This window comes from Ziziphus jujuba, chromosome 12, assembly GCF_031755915.1.
Source record: "Ziziphus jujuba cultivar Dongzao chromosome 12, ASM3175591v1".
In the NCBI taxonomy this organism is placed as follows: Eukaryota; Viridiplantae; Streptophyta; class Magnoliopsida; order Rosales; family Rhamnaceae; genus Ziziphus; species Ziziphus jujuba.
Genome location: NC_083390.1, coordinates 21,216,448 through 21,232,785, shown reverse-complemented (window position 1 = coordinate 21,232,785; position 16,338 = coordinate 21,216,448).

Below are 16,338 nucleotides of genomic sequence, written 5' to 3'. Positions count from 1 at the left end.
CAACACCCTTTATACAGAAAAAGAACTCTCTCCCGTAATCTTTGAGTCTTAACTTCCATGTATGCATTTCATGCAGATTTTCATTATTGAAAAGCACACAAACTTGCCAGCTCATTTCATTGATAATATAATGTGGGTGAGTGAGCATCTACTACAAAGAAATATAAAAAAATACAAAATATGGAAGGAAAAATAAAAGAAAGAGAATTGCCTACGTGGAAACAAAACAACCATGGATAAAGAATAAAGGTATATTACGAGCAAAGTGTTAGACATAACTTATATACATAATAAATTCACATCTTGATAGTTTAAGCTTTAAAGATTACTAATAATCTAACATGCTATTAAAATTCAAAATCCTAAAAAATTTATATTCAAATCCTACTGTTTTTAAAGAGTTAACACTTGTAAGAACAAAAAATGATTACAAAATAAATCAATTTTTTTAACAATTTAAGCTTTTTAGATCAATAGTAGTAGGCAGTACAAGGATTTAGGAATAATGTGGACAAATAAAATTTAGTATAAAATCTAAAAATATTTTTAAAAAAAGTAAACTACTGTTATCCATTTCTGATAATGCACCATAATGGAACTTTTTCTTAAAAAAAATAAAATTGCATAATAACTATTTATTTTAGTTTATTACATCTTTAAAAAAAAATTAAAAAGAAATGTCAACTCTCTTCGTTGTTTGTCTCTTATATATTTAACATCTAAGTTGAATTACACTCTTTTAAAAAGATCTCAATCTTGTAGAAAAAGATCTAAAAATCAGGTAGGTGATGAGCTTTTGAAAAAATAGAATATCATTATATTAGTATTATTTAACATTCTACAAGTTTTCTAGCTCGATTGCATATCCTCACTGGGCTACGACCCCTGATCTACTGACCCAGAAGTTTTTTAGGAAATCAAATAGCTTTCTTTAGGTTTCGTCCCAACCGAGGAACTCGGAAATGCACATTTCCAGGATATTATTGTAATAATTGTATCCTCCCCTCATGGTCGTTTGCCACACTTGTAAAAAAGTGATGCAGTTCTCTACCTAATTAAATATTTAATTTATAATATACGTCTATATATATATATATAATTTTTTTTTTTTATAGTGTGGATGTTTGGATATTATAAATGTTTGGATATCTCCAAAAATAATAATTTTTAAAGAAATAATTGTCAACAGTATTATACAAAACAATATTTTTTCAAAATATTTTTTTTTTAGACATCCACACCATAAAATTATTACTTATATTTTTCAACATGTAGACATTCCATAAAAGATGATAGTTTTTGAAGAAATTATTGTTTTTATGTGATAATATTAAAGATTATTTTTTAAAAAATCATCATCTTTATAGATGTTCACATATTAAAAAAGTGAGGATGTTCATATCATAGAAAGAATATATATATATATATATATATATGCCAAGCTTATATGAGTAAGATTTAATGGTTTTAACATCAGATATTTTTTATTAGCTTTTGAATCTCATCAAGGATTATGATTTAAAATTCAAAAATAGTTAAATATGATTTAGTAACATACTAAAACCAGCCTATTTAGAGAAAGCTAATCCTGTTAGACCGTCAATTCTTGATACAATCTAAAACCTGAAAAAGAAAATTATGATATTAATCTTGATATTAAAAATTTGATTTAATTTTATCGTGTTTTTAAATTTTAAATCTTAACTATTGATGTGATTCAAAAGTTAATATATTAAAATCATCATATTGTTTTGATGTGAGTATGATTCCATATATATTTTTTCTTGTAGGTGTACCTAAAAATACTAGTATATATTTCTTCTCTATGGCCCATAAGTTCTTTAAAATTAGATCTCAGTCTATAAGTTTTTTAGGGGATTAAATAAATAGCTTTCTTAGTTTGATTCCAACCGAGAATATTGCCCAAAAAATGGAAAAAGAACAACGAATCTGGAGAATGGACATGTACGCACATTATTGTAATATTTGCTTCTAATTAAATTTTTAGTTTCTAATATATATTGTACTTTCTTGAAGGTGTTCCTTAAAATAATAGTCCGTATTTTTTATCTGAGGCCGATGCATTCATTATATATATATATATATATATATATAGATCTATGCTAAGATTTTTTTTTGTCTTTATTTAAGGGAAACTTTTATTAAGATCGTTCCTATAATTATACTTAAACCTAACCCTACGTTTTTGAAAATTCATCACTAAGCTCCATTTAGTTATCACAATTTCATCTAAATAGACCTATCTATCAGTGTTAGTTCCAAGGTCAAATGTAACACCCCGTCCCAAATCGCACCGGAATCCGTGCACGTTGATCGAGGTTGACCGTTGACCGTTGACCGAAGAGGGTCAAAAGTTGACTTTTAGACTCGGTGGGAATTTCAAGATGACTAGGGCACCGTGGCGAAGTGCACGATGCCACGAGTTCGTAGACTGGTAGCACGTCGAAAACGGAGCTACGGTTTGAAAGTTATGGACGAAACAAGTTGCGGTCCAAACTGTCCAAGGGGTGCCGGAGTTGACTTTTTTTTTATGGGGAATTGAGCTTTGACTCATGCATGGTTGTGAAGTGCTCGTCGATACGAGTTCACAGACTAGCGGCACGCTCAAAACGGACATCCGGTTAAAAAGTTATGGACGTTTGAAGTTTACCGGATACCGTATTATTTTAATATTTTTTTTGGGTCGGTGAACAGTGAAACGCCACGTGTCAGTTTCTGATTGGTCCACGTGGCATGAACAGTGTCACGCAGGGTTTTAATTTTGAAAAACTCTCGGGGAAGAGAGAGAAAGAGAGAGAAGAGAGAGAAAGAGAGAGAGGAGAGAGAAAGAGAGAGAGAGGACCCGCCGGCCGCCGGCCATTTTCACGTTTTTCCGGCCTAGTTACTGTACACGCGCCGGCCAGCCAGATTGCCCACCTCATTTCCGGCAAAACCTCCAAATTTCACGGCGAACGGCCGCCGGACGCGCCCGGATCGGACGTCCGAAGTTTGGCGGCGATTTTTCCCCTCCACCGCCGGCCACCGCGAATCGGCACTATTCCGGCCGATGTACAGTACACGCGCCATACACCCAGCATCCTCTCCTCAAGTCCGGCCTACCCACCAAAAATCACGGCCATCGGACCACCGACGCGCCGGGATCGGAGCGTTTTCCGGCGAGGGGTCGAAAATCTTCAAACGGTGATTTCTCCGCCGTCCGACCTCCGTTTTGCTCACCGTCGGTCCCGTTGGATTGCTCTCCTCACGATCTACAAATCTGCAAAATTTCACAGCAAACGGCCACCGTCGGAAATTACTGTTCCGGCGACGGTTGCCGGTGACGTGGCGGCCGCCGGAAATCACTGTTCCGGCGAGTACCCCGAAAATTCCGGCCAGCTCCAGTCCGCAGTGTTCGACCTCCTGAACCCAAATCCGACTTCCGTTTCCACCAATTCGCGACGGTTTGGGAGAATTGCGGAGCCGAAACCCGAAAAGCTTCCCGATAAAATTCCGACCCCGTCGGGTACGATCATCGGAAATTAAGACCGGATCTGTGATTAGCATCACTCGAGCTTCGATTCGGTATATAATTCGTAAATTTTAGTTATCGTTTGGTGTTCGCTCCCCGGGTACCCATTTAGGGATTACCCGAATAAAATATTAATATTTGTGGTTTTGGTACTGTGGATGTTTTAGGTGCACGTGCAAGTAGCGGAGTCAATCCTACGGAGGATCTTGATTGAGATACGTGCACAAGGTGAGTGACCCACCTTCAAATTAATTTTGGGAATTTAATTGGTGAATATATAATGTGTGATTTAAATATTTGGAATTTAATTTCTATGTGCCAAATATTTATTTGAATTATTGTGGAATTATTTGTGAATTTATCGGATTTAAGAAAATGTGTATTTCATCAATTTATGCCATGTGGAATTATTTTATGGTTTTGAGGATTTTGAAATTGGTGTGGTTTTAATGGTAAATTGGGCACGATTCGATTTTCAAATATTTCAAGGAAAATATTTGGTTATGTTGGTGATTTCAATTTTTATGAAATATGCCCATAAAATATTATGGGATTTGATTATGATATTTCGAGAAATTATTTATGCTTGGAAAAAATGTGGATATTTGAATTGATGGATTTGGGAGTTGGTGGATTTGAAAATCATGGAATTTATGGCATTGATTACAAAGAAATTGTGGGAAAATTCCCGGTTCAAGCGGATGGATTATGCCCGCTATGCTTATGAAAAATGTGAAATTTGTTTTATAATTTAAATTGTGGATTTTATGATTTTTAGATGCACCGTGCACGTACTGGTGTTCTGATTATGTGATATGGTATATGTGATATGGTTAGTGTGCACACGGTTGTGATTAGCGCGCAGGTGGGTGTGATTAGCGCGCAGGTGATGTGATTAGCGCGCAGGTGGGTGTGAGTAGCGCGCGGTTGATATTATGAGGGTGTCCTGTGGATGCCATCGGAGAGGGCGGCCACCCCCCTTTGGCCGGGACACCAGGTTAGCAGCGGCGCTGTGGGACGCCACGCGACCGTATGCCGGTTTCTCTCTATAACCTCCTGTCTGGCGGTACCTTGGGACGCTGGGTACTGTTGGCGCCACTGGTATATAGTGGGTGCATCAAATGATTTTCAGAACTGTGTTTTAAAAATAAAATGTTTGGAAACTGAATTGGAATTAAAAATATAATTGTTACCGCTTCTGGTATTTAATTGATGTCTTGGTTTTCGGGGCATATGGATAAAGGGTTTTTGTGAAATTGTTTTAAAAGGGGAACCTTTCCAACTGAGAGAATTGTAAGGGTTTTGAGAGAAAATATTATTATTTCCAAATAATTATTATTTATACTTATTACTGTGATAATATATGGTATAGTAGTAGGGTCGCTCACTGAGATGATTAGCATCTCACACTCTTAAATTCCGTTCCTCTAGGTACCAGGTTGTCGGTGTTCACTCGGAGCGGACTTGATCTTCCTCGCTGTTTTAGTTCGGCAGTACCCTGTTATTCTTTTATTGCAGTTGTAATATTTCTTTCACTCTTGTTGTATTTATTTTGCACTGGATTACTGTATTTATTTTTTTTAAGTACTGCAATTTGTGGAACCAATTTGTAGTTTGTGGGAGGAATAAGGGGATATTTTTGAAGTGTGTTTTCAGTGCAGGTAAATTTGTGGTAAGTAAATCCCTTAGGGGAGGTGCTGCCGGATTTTCCGTTGGAAGGTTCGGTGGTATTTCCCTGGGATCAGGGCTGTCTAGGGTTCCGGGGAAGGAATTCTGGACGGGTCCTGACAGTTGGTATCAGAGCTCTAGGTTCTAGTATTCCTAAGGGACTGTGCATTGTTGTGTGTCCCATCCATGTCTAGTCTCTCGTTTTACCCGCGTGGAAGCGTTCTTTCTGTTTGTCTCGAAGTAAATTCGTTGCCCGAGTTTGAATAACTCTAATCTTCGAGGGTGTCAATGAGGATCATCTAGCCTAACGGGAAATTCCTATGGCCTAGTCGATGGTCGAGGATGCCTTTTCTTTTTGAAGGTCAAGCTTATCATCGTGAATGGTATCCGTTTCGTTCATGGAGAAGAATGATGATTGTCTAAGGATGTGTGTCGATCGATCGATTTCAAGGCGTCAAAATATTTTCCCGATCGATTATCAAAATTTAAATGCTTTTCAACGTGGTATTGGAAATTAAAGGTGTTTTATTCAAGTATTTTTGGTTTGTGTTCGTACATGTATTTGTATGTTATAACGTTTGATACTATACTGCACCATATGGAGGCGGCGAACCAATGTGGTCCATGTAGAGCTAGCCCCATGATCATGTTGCCTACGAGTCCAGGGGATTGGACGGCCAATATAGGCAACCACCCTGGTTTGTATTGGTAGCAGAGTGTCGGCGACAGTTGGAATCATGGATTACGTAACATGTAGAAGGTGTTGTACGTACCTCCATTACAAGCGTGCATATTTTATTTTATGCTATGGATTTTAAGATATGAATTTCAATGTGGAGTTTTAACAATTGCCTATGCAAGTTAGGTATATTTGAAAAATATATTTTATTATTTGTTTTATGTTATGGTTTTTCCAAGAGCGACTTAAGGGTTAAGTATCGCCAGTCGAGAATCCAAAGCAGGGTATCGTTGAGTTCAAAAAGGAGATCTTAAAGGAAGTACGCGATTCAAAGTATGCGATACACCCCAAGGGTACCAAGACGTATGGAATGCTCACTGGATGACATGGTGGTTTGGCACGATAAAGGAAGTTGCAAGATCCGAATAAAGGTACTTAGGTCACCGATAAGTAAAAGTAGGGAGATGTAAACATGGATTTCGTGCTTAAACTATCATTCACAAAGAGAAGGTACGACAGCGTTTAGAGAATCAAGCAAGATCCGGATAGCGATTAAAGTTCTACTTGGTGGTTGATGAGGTTAATGAGATGAGGATGATTCCTTAGGCATGGTTGGATGTTTAAGCATGGTTATTTTTCATTCTAGAAGCTAAGATCTTGATATCTTATTTCCTTGGAGATTTAAGGTTCGTATTGGTGGTGCTTTATCGATTCAAGGTGGTTGATATTGTTGGTGATAATTTACAATGATCAGGAGTATGATTTTTGGGACGTAGTTAGAATTTGAGAAGTGTGGAATACTTTATTGGGTTAAGGATCTAGTGATTTGTTCATAGTCTTGGTGGTGATGCTAGAATTAGGATTTAAATTTCTTATTGCTTGAGGTGTGGATTCATGGAATTTATTTGAAATAAGGGAAACTTAGGGTTTTCAAGAATGATATTTGGATGTTGAGAATTTTATTCATGACCTTGATGAATTTAGTTAAAAGAAAGATTGATGTTTGTCGAGGTTAAGACTATTGGTTAATCAATGAGGAGCAAGGGTTTTATAATTGTAAGTACTAGGAGGGTAATCGAAGATAAGTGAATTAATCTCAACCTTAACTTGGTGATACCAGTATTTGAGGAAATTAGACTTAAGTTCTAATCTAACCTTTTAAAGTGCTGATCGAGTCACGAGAGTTGGTTGTTGGTTTAAGGATGCATACTTTAGAAGCACCTTATGGTTAGCGTTCGACTATGACCAAGACTTGTAGATCGTGTTCTCGTGGACCAATTTGACTATCCTTAATTAGTGGGCATGAGAAGGAAAGTTGCACAAGAGGGAAGTTAAAGTCACTATTAGGCGAATGTAGTGGCAGATGCTTTGAGTAGGAAGGCTACTGGATCCCTTGCTCACATCCAAGTCATCCAACTACCTCTCATGGTGGAGTTGAAGAAGATGGGGGTGTTAATGCATATGCACCCTTCAGGAGTTCTTATGGCTAGCTTCCAGGTACGACCGGTGTTGGTGGATCGTATAGTAGAGACCCAAATGGAAGATCCTAAGTTGAGGACAATTAAGGGCAAGGTACAAGAAGGTCTTGATCCGGAATTTTCCATAAGGAGGGATGGAGCCCTCGTGTATAAAGGACGACTTTGCGTTCCGGATATCCCAGGACTCAAGAAGGAGATTTTGGAGGAGGCGCATAGCTCGATGTATGCGATGCATCCGGGAAGTACCAAGATGTACCGGACGCTTGTTAAGTATTATTGGTGGATTGGTATAAAGAGAGAAGTTTAGAAGACCTGCTAAGGTCTTGCATTATGCAGTTTCGTGGTAGCTGGGATGAACAACTGCCATTGATAGAGTTTTGTCCTCCTGCCTACCGTGAAGCAAGAAGGAGAGAGTTCGAGGAACTGCGACAGAGGAACATGACAGTGATCGAGTACGAGAGGAGATTCCGAGAACTATCAGAATTCTGCATGCACCTGATTCCCGACGATCACACGAAGAAGGTGAGGTTCATAGACGGATTGAAAGAGAGCATCGGCTACACCCTTTCCGGATCAGTACATCCCACCTATCAGTCCGCCAGGGATGCAGCGCTCGAGCTAGAGAGACAGGAGGAGATACACAGACCCTCAAGGCGCAGATCTTTCGAAGGTTCGTATAGCGGAGTACCTCGACAGGGGGCAGCTAAGAAAGGCCATAGCTCAGGCTCAGACAGTGATGGGTTAAGCCCACGAGGCAGATTCCAGAGGAGAGATAGTTATCGTATGCCCCAGCCAGCTCGCCATTCGATCAGTGTGGATACAAGCTCGTATCAGCAGTCACGCATTAGTTCTCCGCGGATTTGTCCACTTTGTAGGGGGAATCATTCTGGGCAGTGTCAGATGGATGGTTTATGCTTTCGGTGTGGGCAGCCAGGCCACATAAGGAGGGATTGCCCTTATGGTAGCGGCAGTGTGCGAGAAGCAGGTCGACGGACACAGCATACGGGGATATTTCCAGGACAGAGTTCCCAGGGAAGTCAGCCAGTAGGAGTTTCTTCGGGATCAGTCCAGCCGTCTGCAGGATCGAGTCGAGGTAGAGGAAGGAGATCCCAGCAGACAAGTCAAGGCCGGGTGTTTGCTATGACGCAGCAGGGAGCCAGGACTACGCCCGACGATTTCACAGATCAAGTGATGGAAGCAGACCTGATCCTGTTGGATCTATCCAGACTTGAAGTAGTGTTGGGCATGGATTAGTTGGCAAGGAACTACTTAGTCGAGGAAGCGACATGGGAGCCCGAAGCGCAGGTGCGTGATCAGAACCCTTGTTTGTTCCAGTGACGCGTGGAAATTTCGAGGACGAAATTTTTGTAAGGGGGGAAGGCTGTAACACCCCGTCCCAAATCGCACCGGAATCCGTGCACGTTGATCGAGGTTGACCGTTGACCGTTGACCGAAGAGGGTCAAAAGTTGACTTTTAGACTCGGTGGGAATTTCAAGATGACTAGGGCACCGTGGCGAAGTGCACGATGCCACGAGTTCGTAGACTGGTAGCACGTCGAAAACGGAGCTACGGTTTGAAAGTTATGGACGAAACAAGTTGCGGTCCAAACTGTCCAAGGGGTGCCGGAGTTGACTTTTTTTTTATGGGGAATTGAGCTTTGACTCATGCATGGTTGTGAAGTGCTCGTCGATACGAGTTCACAGACTAGCGGCACGCTCAAAACGGACATCCGGTTAAAAAGTTATGGACGTTTGAAGTTTACCGGATACCGTATTATTTTAATATTTTTTTTGGGTCGGTGAACAGTGAAACGCCACGTGTCAGTTTCTGATTGGTCCACGTGGCATGAACAGTGTCACGCAGGGTTTTAATTTTGAAAAACTCTCGGGGAAGAGAGAGAAAGAGAGAGAAGAGAGAGAAAGAGAGAGAGGAGAGAGAAAGAGAGAGAGAGGACCCGCCGGCCGCCGGCCATTTTCACGTTTTTCCGGCCTAGTTACTGTACACGCGCCGGCCAGCCAGATTGCCCACCTCATTTCCGGCAAAACCTCCAAATTTCACGGCGAACGGCCGCCGGACGCGCCCGGATCGGACGTCCGAAGTTTGGCGGCGATTTTTCCCCTCCACCGCCGGCCACCGCGAATCGGCACTATTCCGGCCGATGTACAGTACACGCGCCATACACCCAGCATCCTCTCCTCAAGTCCGGCCTACCCACCAAAAATCACGGCCATCGGACCACCGACGCGCCGGGATCGGAGCGTTTTCCGGCGAGGGGTCGAAAATCTTCAAACGGTGATTTCTCCGCCGTCCGACCTCCGTTTTGCTCACCGTCGGTCCCGTTGGATTGCTCTCCTCACGATCTACAAATCTGCAAAATTTCACAGCAAACGGCCACCGTCGGAAATTACTGTTCCGGCGACGGTTGCCGGTGACGTGGCGGCCGCCGGAAATCACTGTTCCGGCGAGTACCCCGAAAATTCCGGCCAGCTCCAGTCCGCAGTGTTCGACCTCCTGAACCCAAATCCGACTTCCGTTTCCACCAATTCGCGACGGTTTGGGAGAATTGCGGAGCCGAAACCCGAAAAGCTTCCCGATAAAATTCCGACCCCGTCGGGTACGATCATCGGAAATTAAGACCGGATCTGTGATTAGCATCACTCGAGCTTCGATTCGGTATATAATTCGTAAATTTTAGTTATCGTTTGGTGTTCGCTCCCCGGGTACCCATTTAGGGATTACCCGAATAAAATATTAATATTTGTGGTTTTGGTACTGTGGATGTTTTAGGTGCACGTGCAAGTAGCGGAGTCAATCCTACGGAGGATCTTGATTGAGATACGTGCACAAGGTGAGTGACCCACCTTCAAATTAATTTTGGGAATTTAATTGGTGAATATATAATGTGTGATTTAAATATTTGGAATTTAATTTCTATGTGCCAAATATTTATTTGAATTATTGTGGAATTATTTGTGAATTTATCGGATTTAAGAAAATGTGTATTTCATCAATTTATGCCATGTGGAATTATTTTATGGTTTTGAGGATTTTGAAATTGGTGTGGTTTTAATGGTAAATTGGGCACGATTCGATTTTCAAATATTTCAAGGAAAATATTTGGTTATGTTGGTGATTTCAATTTTTATGAAATATGCCCATAAAATATTATGGGATTTGATTATGATATTTCGAGAAATTATTTATGCTTGGAAAAAATGTGGATATTTGAATTGATGGATTTGGGAGTTGGTGGATTTGAAAATCATGGAATTTATGGCATTGATTACAAAGAAATTGTGGGAAAATTCCCGGTTCAAGCGGATGGATTATGCCCGCTATGCTTATGAAAAATGTGAAATTTGTTTTATAATTTAAATTGTGGATTTTATGATTTTTAGATGCACCGTGCACGTACTGGTGTTCTGATTATGTGATATGGTATATGTGATATGGTTAGTGTGCACACGGTTGTGATTAGCGCGCAGGTGGGTGTGATTAGCGCGCAGGTGATGTGATTAGCGCGCAGGTGGGTGTGAGTAGCGCGCGGTTGATATTATGAGGGTGTCCTGTGGATGCCATCGGAGAGGGCGGCCACCCCCCTTTGGCCGGGACACCAGGTTAGCAGCGGCGCTGTGGGACGCCACGCGACCGTATGCCGGTTTCTCTCTATAACCTCCTGTCTGGCGGTACCTTGGGACGCTGGGTACTGTTGGCGCCACTGGTATATAGTGGGTGCATCAAATGATTTTCAGAACTGTGTTTTAAAAATAAAATGTTTGGAAACTGAATTGGAATTAAAAATATAATTGTTACCGCTTCTGGTATTTAATTGATGTCTTGGTTTTCGGGGCATATGGATAAAGGGTTTTTGTGAAATTGTTTTAAAAGGGGAACCTTTCCAACTGAGAGAATTGTAAGGGTTTTGAGAGAAAATATTATTATTTCCAAATAATTATTATTTATACTTATTACTGTGATAATATATGGTATAGTAGTAGGGTCGCTCACTGAGATGATTAGCATCTCACACTCTTAAATTCCGTTCCTCTAGGTACCAGGTTGTCGGTGTTCACTCGGAGCGGACTTGATCTTCCTCGCTGTTTTAGTTCGGCAGTACCCTGTTATTCTTTTATTGCAGTTGTAATATTTCTTTCACTCTTGTTGTATTTATTTTGCACTGGATTACTGTATTTATTTTTTTTAAGTACTGCAATTTGTGGAACCAATTTGTAGTTTGTGGGAGGAATAAGGGGATATTTTTGAAGTGTGTTTTCAGTGCAGGTAAATTTGTGGTAAGTAAATCCCTTAGGGGAGGTGCTGCCGGATTTTCCGTTGGAAGGTTCGGTGGTATTTCCCTGGGATCAGGGCTGTCTAGGGTTCCGGGGAAGGAATTCTGGACGGGTCCTGACATCAAATCTAACGTTTTTTTTTTCTTTTTTTTTTTTTCAGAGAAATCATTGTTATATAATTGAATAATTTTTAAAAAATATAATTTTGAAATTTGATTGATAGAATTAACAGATCAAAAATAACTTACGAATATATTTAATAATTTATTAGAACTAAAAGTATATTAGTGATAGATTTGCAAAAATTTGGAGTCTAATATAATTAGGACAAAACTGAAAAGTTTACAGGAAATTTTCCCTTTTGTTTACTATATAAATATGACTTTTTTTTTTCTGGGTAAATACTATATTATGTTTGCACGTTCTGTAGGCTAGCTATCATAAATTAAAGGATTAATCATCTTATTATCTTGTTTTCTTTTTGATGAATATTTATCTTATTATCTACCAATTATAATTAAAATTTCAAATGATAAATATATATCGTTTTAGTTGATTTTGGGGAGTACTAACTTAATTGTAGAAATGTCTAATTAATTTATTAATGATGTTTATACTAGATTGGAAAAAAAAAATCATAAGCTTCGTGATGATCTTACAAAAACTGTTTAAGTATATAAATTTCCTAGGCAAAGATTTATAAGATATCCATGATCCATCTATTAGAGGAAGCCTAGCTATTATGGTCAAGGCTTAATTAAGTAGCTTATAAATTTGAAAAGTGCTATTTGCCTTCACTAGTAACAATCACCTGTTTATCTAATGAGTTTTTATTATAGTATTTAATTTTATTATCTTTATTTTAAAATATTGAAAATGAACACTTTAATAATAATCATTTAAATTGACATTTGACACATAAGTTCCAGTGAAAATTGTTCACTTGTGGTGACAAATAATATAATGATAATAGTTTTACTCTTTTTAAATTTTCTTATACTTGATAGCAGTACTTAGGATACACCCTTATTCAGATGATTTTTATATTGTAAAAATAAAAAATGAAAACTCTAATGATAATCATTTAAAATACCATTTAATATGTAAGTATCACAGGTGATCATTTACCAATGATAACAAATAATATAATGATCATAATAGCTTTATATAATCCAAATAAAAAAAAAATGATAATAGCTTTACTCCTTATAAATTTTCTTATACTTTACAGCGGTAGATCTTGCACCGAATGGGAAGGGAATGAAGGCAAAGTCTTGAATGAGGGATTTCGAGAAGTGGAGTCTGGTCTCGACATCGAAAGTCAAATATTAAGAATCACTTTGCCTATGTTAAAGCTTGTACCTCACAAAAATAACACCCTAAATTTTAAACATTGAGGTATTTTTTTAAAGCCTCGCCTTGAGGCGAGCCATGGACGTAATTGCAGACAAGTTTTTTAAAACAATTAGAGGTTTCTGAACTTCGAGACATCAAAATTACCTTTGCAAAATATACTCCATCTCTTTTTTAATGCAAAGCCAAGTAGTGAAGGAAGTTACTTAGTAACAATTGTTAATGGGAAAATTACATAATACTTTCTTGAATTTTCATTTAAATTTTCAATTTGATCTGTAATTTCTTTTTATTTATTTTTTGAAGCAATGTCAATGTCATTTTGATTCATCTCTCTCTTTCTCTCTCTCTCTCTCTATATATATATATATATATATAAATAAATACACATATATAAATGTATATTTACGTAAAAACTTGGCCAAATTGATTGCCTAGTATTGAAGTTGGTTGGTTATAATTATAAAATATGTCTAAATCAATTTTTTTCTGCAACAAATCTAACTTTAAATAAATCTGCCTAATATTTGAGACCGTTTTGGGACTGCATAGGTTTCATTCTTCTCCCTTTTTCATTGTTTAGTTTTTCATTTTAACTTTTAATTATTATTTTTTAATTATTTTACTTACAGAACCACTATTCTTGATTGAATAGAAATAGTTATTTATAGGAACAGAAAATAGAAAGAAAAAAAAAATTCTTACTTATATGTTTGTAAAAATATTGAATTAAATTCACGGTTTAGCACTTATCAATATTTTTTTTAAAAAAAAAAAATTCAAATTTAATAAGAATCAATTAGAAGTTAAATTTTATATTTATTTATATATTTTTAATATATAGTAATCAATTTAAATTTAAACTTACAATAATATTTTAAAATTTATCCAAATTTAAACATAAAAATTTGAATTCTGAAGTTTTAAAAATTAATTACTATTCTTTCAAATGAGAACATATATATTTTTATGAAATAACTATTGCTAAATTAAATTTTTTATCAAATATAGAAAAACTAAATCTATTAAATAGTTATTTTATTCTTACATCTATTCCATAAATCAATTTGTCAATTAGAGCATACTTCTTCGTTTAAAAGTGTCTTAAAAAGTATCAGATATACAAATTCACCATATCAATTTTGACCATTAAAAACAACATTCTTATCAAATACCAGCGACCTACATGTTTAAAAATAAAAATAGGTTAGGCTAAAAATTATCAAATAATTTAAAGCTAAATATTGATTTTAACATCTCTAATTGAACTTAGTCCAACTTCACAACCGTTAGTGGTTGGTTGGTCATACTATCGATATTCTAGTAAAAACTATTACAAATCTCTTCTACTATATATGCCATTCACAAATTGATGTTAAAAAATAATCTTCCATTCATGTTAAAAAAAATAATAATAATAATCTTAATCTTGCATTCACATTAAAAGATAATCTTTCATTTTTTTTTTTGTTGGCCATTAAACATTATTAAAAATATGAAAAAAGCTAAAAAAAAATTTTATATGTATTAGAAAACATGTAATAATAATAAAAAAATAAAGGTATTTTAACTAAATTAATAGTTTTATATTTTATAAAATGAAAAAGAAAAAGGAGCTTTGATAACACTATTATTCTTCTTCCTCTGATGGTTTTTTTTTTTTTGTTTTTTTCTTCTTCTTTTTTTACTCATTCTTCTCGCAGATAACAGATTATTCTTCTTCTATGCAAATCGGTATAAGCAAAGCAAGTTTTGATATGCTTTTTTGGGTTGTTTCTCTGCCTTTTTTTTTTTTGGTTGTATTCTGAAGTTGATAGGCGGGTTTTGGAGAGAAAGCGAAAAAAGCTCTGACTCCAGATTCGATTCGCCGGCTGAGTCACCTATTGATGATGTGGCTGATCAGATGGCTGATGATAATGGAGCTGTTAGATTTGATGGTGGGAGATTTGGGTTTGTTGCCCTAGGTCTTAATGTGTGGTTCGGATTTTCACCGTTCTGAATTTTTCTTCTGAAACTTCTTATCTTGTTTTATTTTTACTTTCTTTAGTAGGAAAGAATGGAGGCCATCCCCATCATCAGAATATTTGGAAAAAAAGACAAAATGTTTTATTTTACAGTTTTTTATGTGTGGTTCTTTCTCTTTTGTATTTTTGGTTTGGGTAATGGAGAGAATTTATGAGGAAGGAGAATAAGACGGAGAAAGAAAGAAGAACAGGGAAAGAACACGAATTTGTGTTTGATTTCTTCATTTTTTTTTTAAAAATTATTTCTGGATTTTTTTAGTGCTTTAATTTATTTTATAACTAATTTTTTGGGTTTATGATTTTAGATAAGTAATTGTTTTGAAGAAGGTTTAAGGCTGGATAAACATTGAGATCAAATAAAAAAAATGAATAAACATCAATGATATTATTTTTATTAATTTCAAAATTTGAGGAATTTTTCTTCCTTTTTTATTGTGCATTATGGCAAAAAGAAATATTTATAATTATTATATATATTATGTATTATCTATAAAGTATATATATTAATAATAATGAAACAAATGCGAAAAGGAAATTTGAACTACCGGAAATAATTTTAATTTTCTACGTGTTTTTTTTTTCTCCAGATATCGTAATATCATTTTTTGTAATAAATAAAGTAAAACATTTTCGGTAATAAAAAAAAGTAAAGCATTTAAACTATAATTGTAAATCAATATGCATTTTTTAAGAAAATATAACAAAACAAATTTAATATTTCTAAATATAGATATATAATAAATAAACAATATATATATATATATATATATAATATGTTATAAAATATTCTAATACTAAAGTGATAAATTATTGTGTTCTTATGAACAAACTAAAGTATTTAAATTAGTATATATTAGTAATTATGAACAAATGATAAGAAGATAAGTTGTATGGGTAATTAAGTCATTTCAATACGCCGTAGGAGAAAGAAAATTTTTTGAACGAACAGTATAAAGGATGTTTGTGAGTTGTTCAAAATCACAAGGTATTTTTTAAAATAGAAGTAAACTGCAGGGAATATATATGATATTAACCCATACCATTTTGAGACATAAAATAATTATGAGACACTAGTCTACCAACACTTAATTGATTTTTTTTTTTTTCCCCTTTCTTGCAGTTGATTATTTAGCAATACCAAGCTAAGCTGTAATCCTATTATATTTTTTATGAATTAAAAAAAAAAAAACGTTAGTCCATGATTCGAATAACGAGTTACGGTAAAAATGGCAGACAATTGTTCATAATTTCAGTGTGGAAAAGCCCTCCAATCAACCGTACATCAAAGCAGAGCAAACATAACCAATATGATGAATC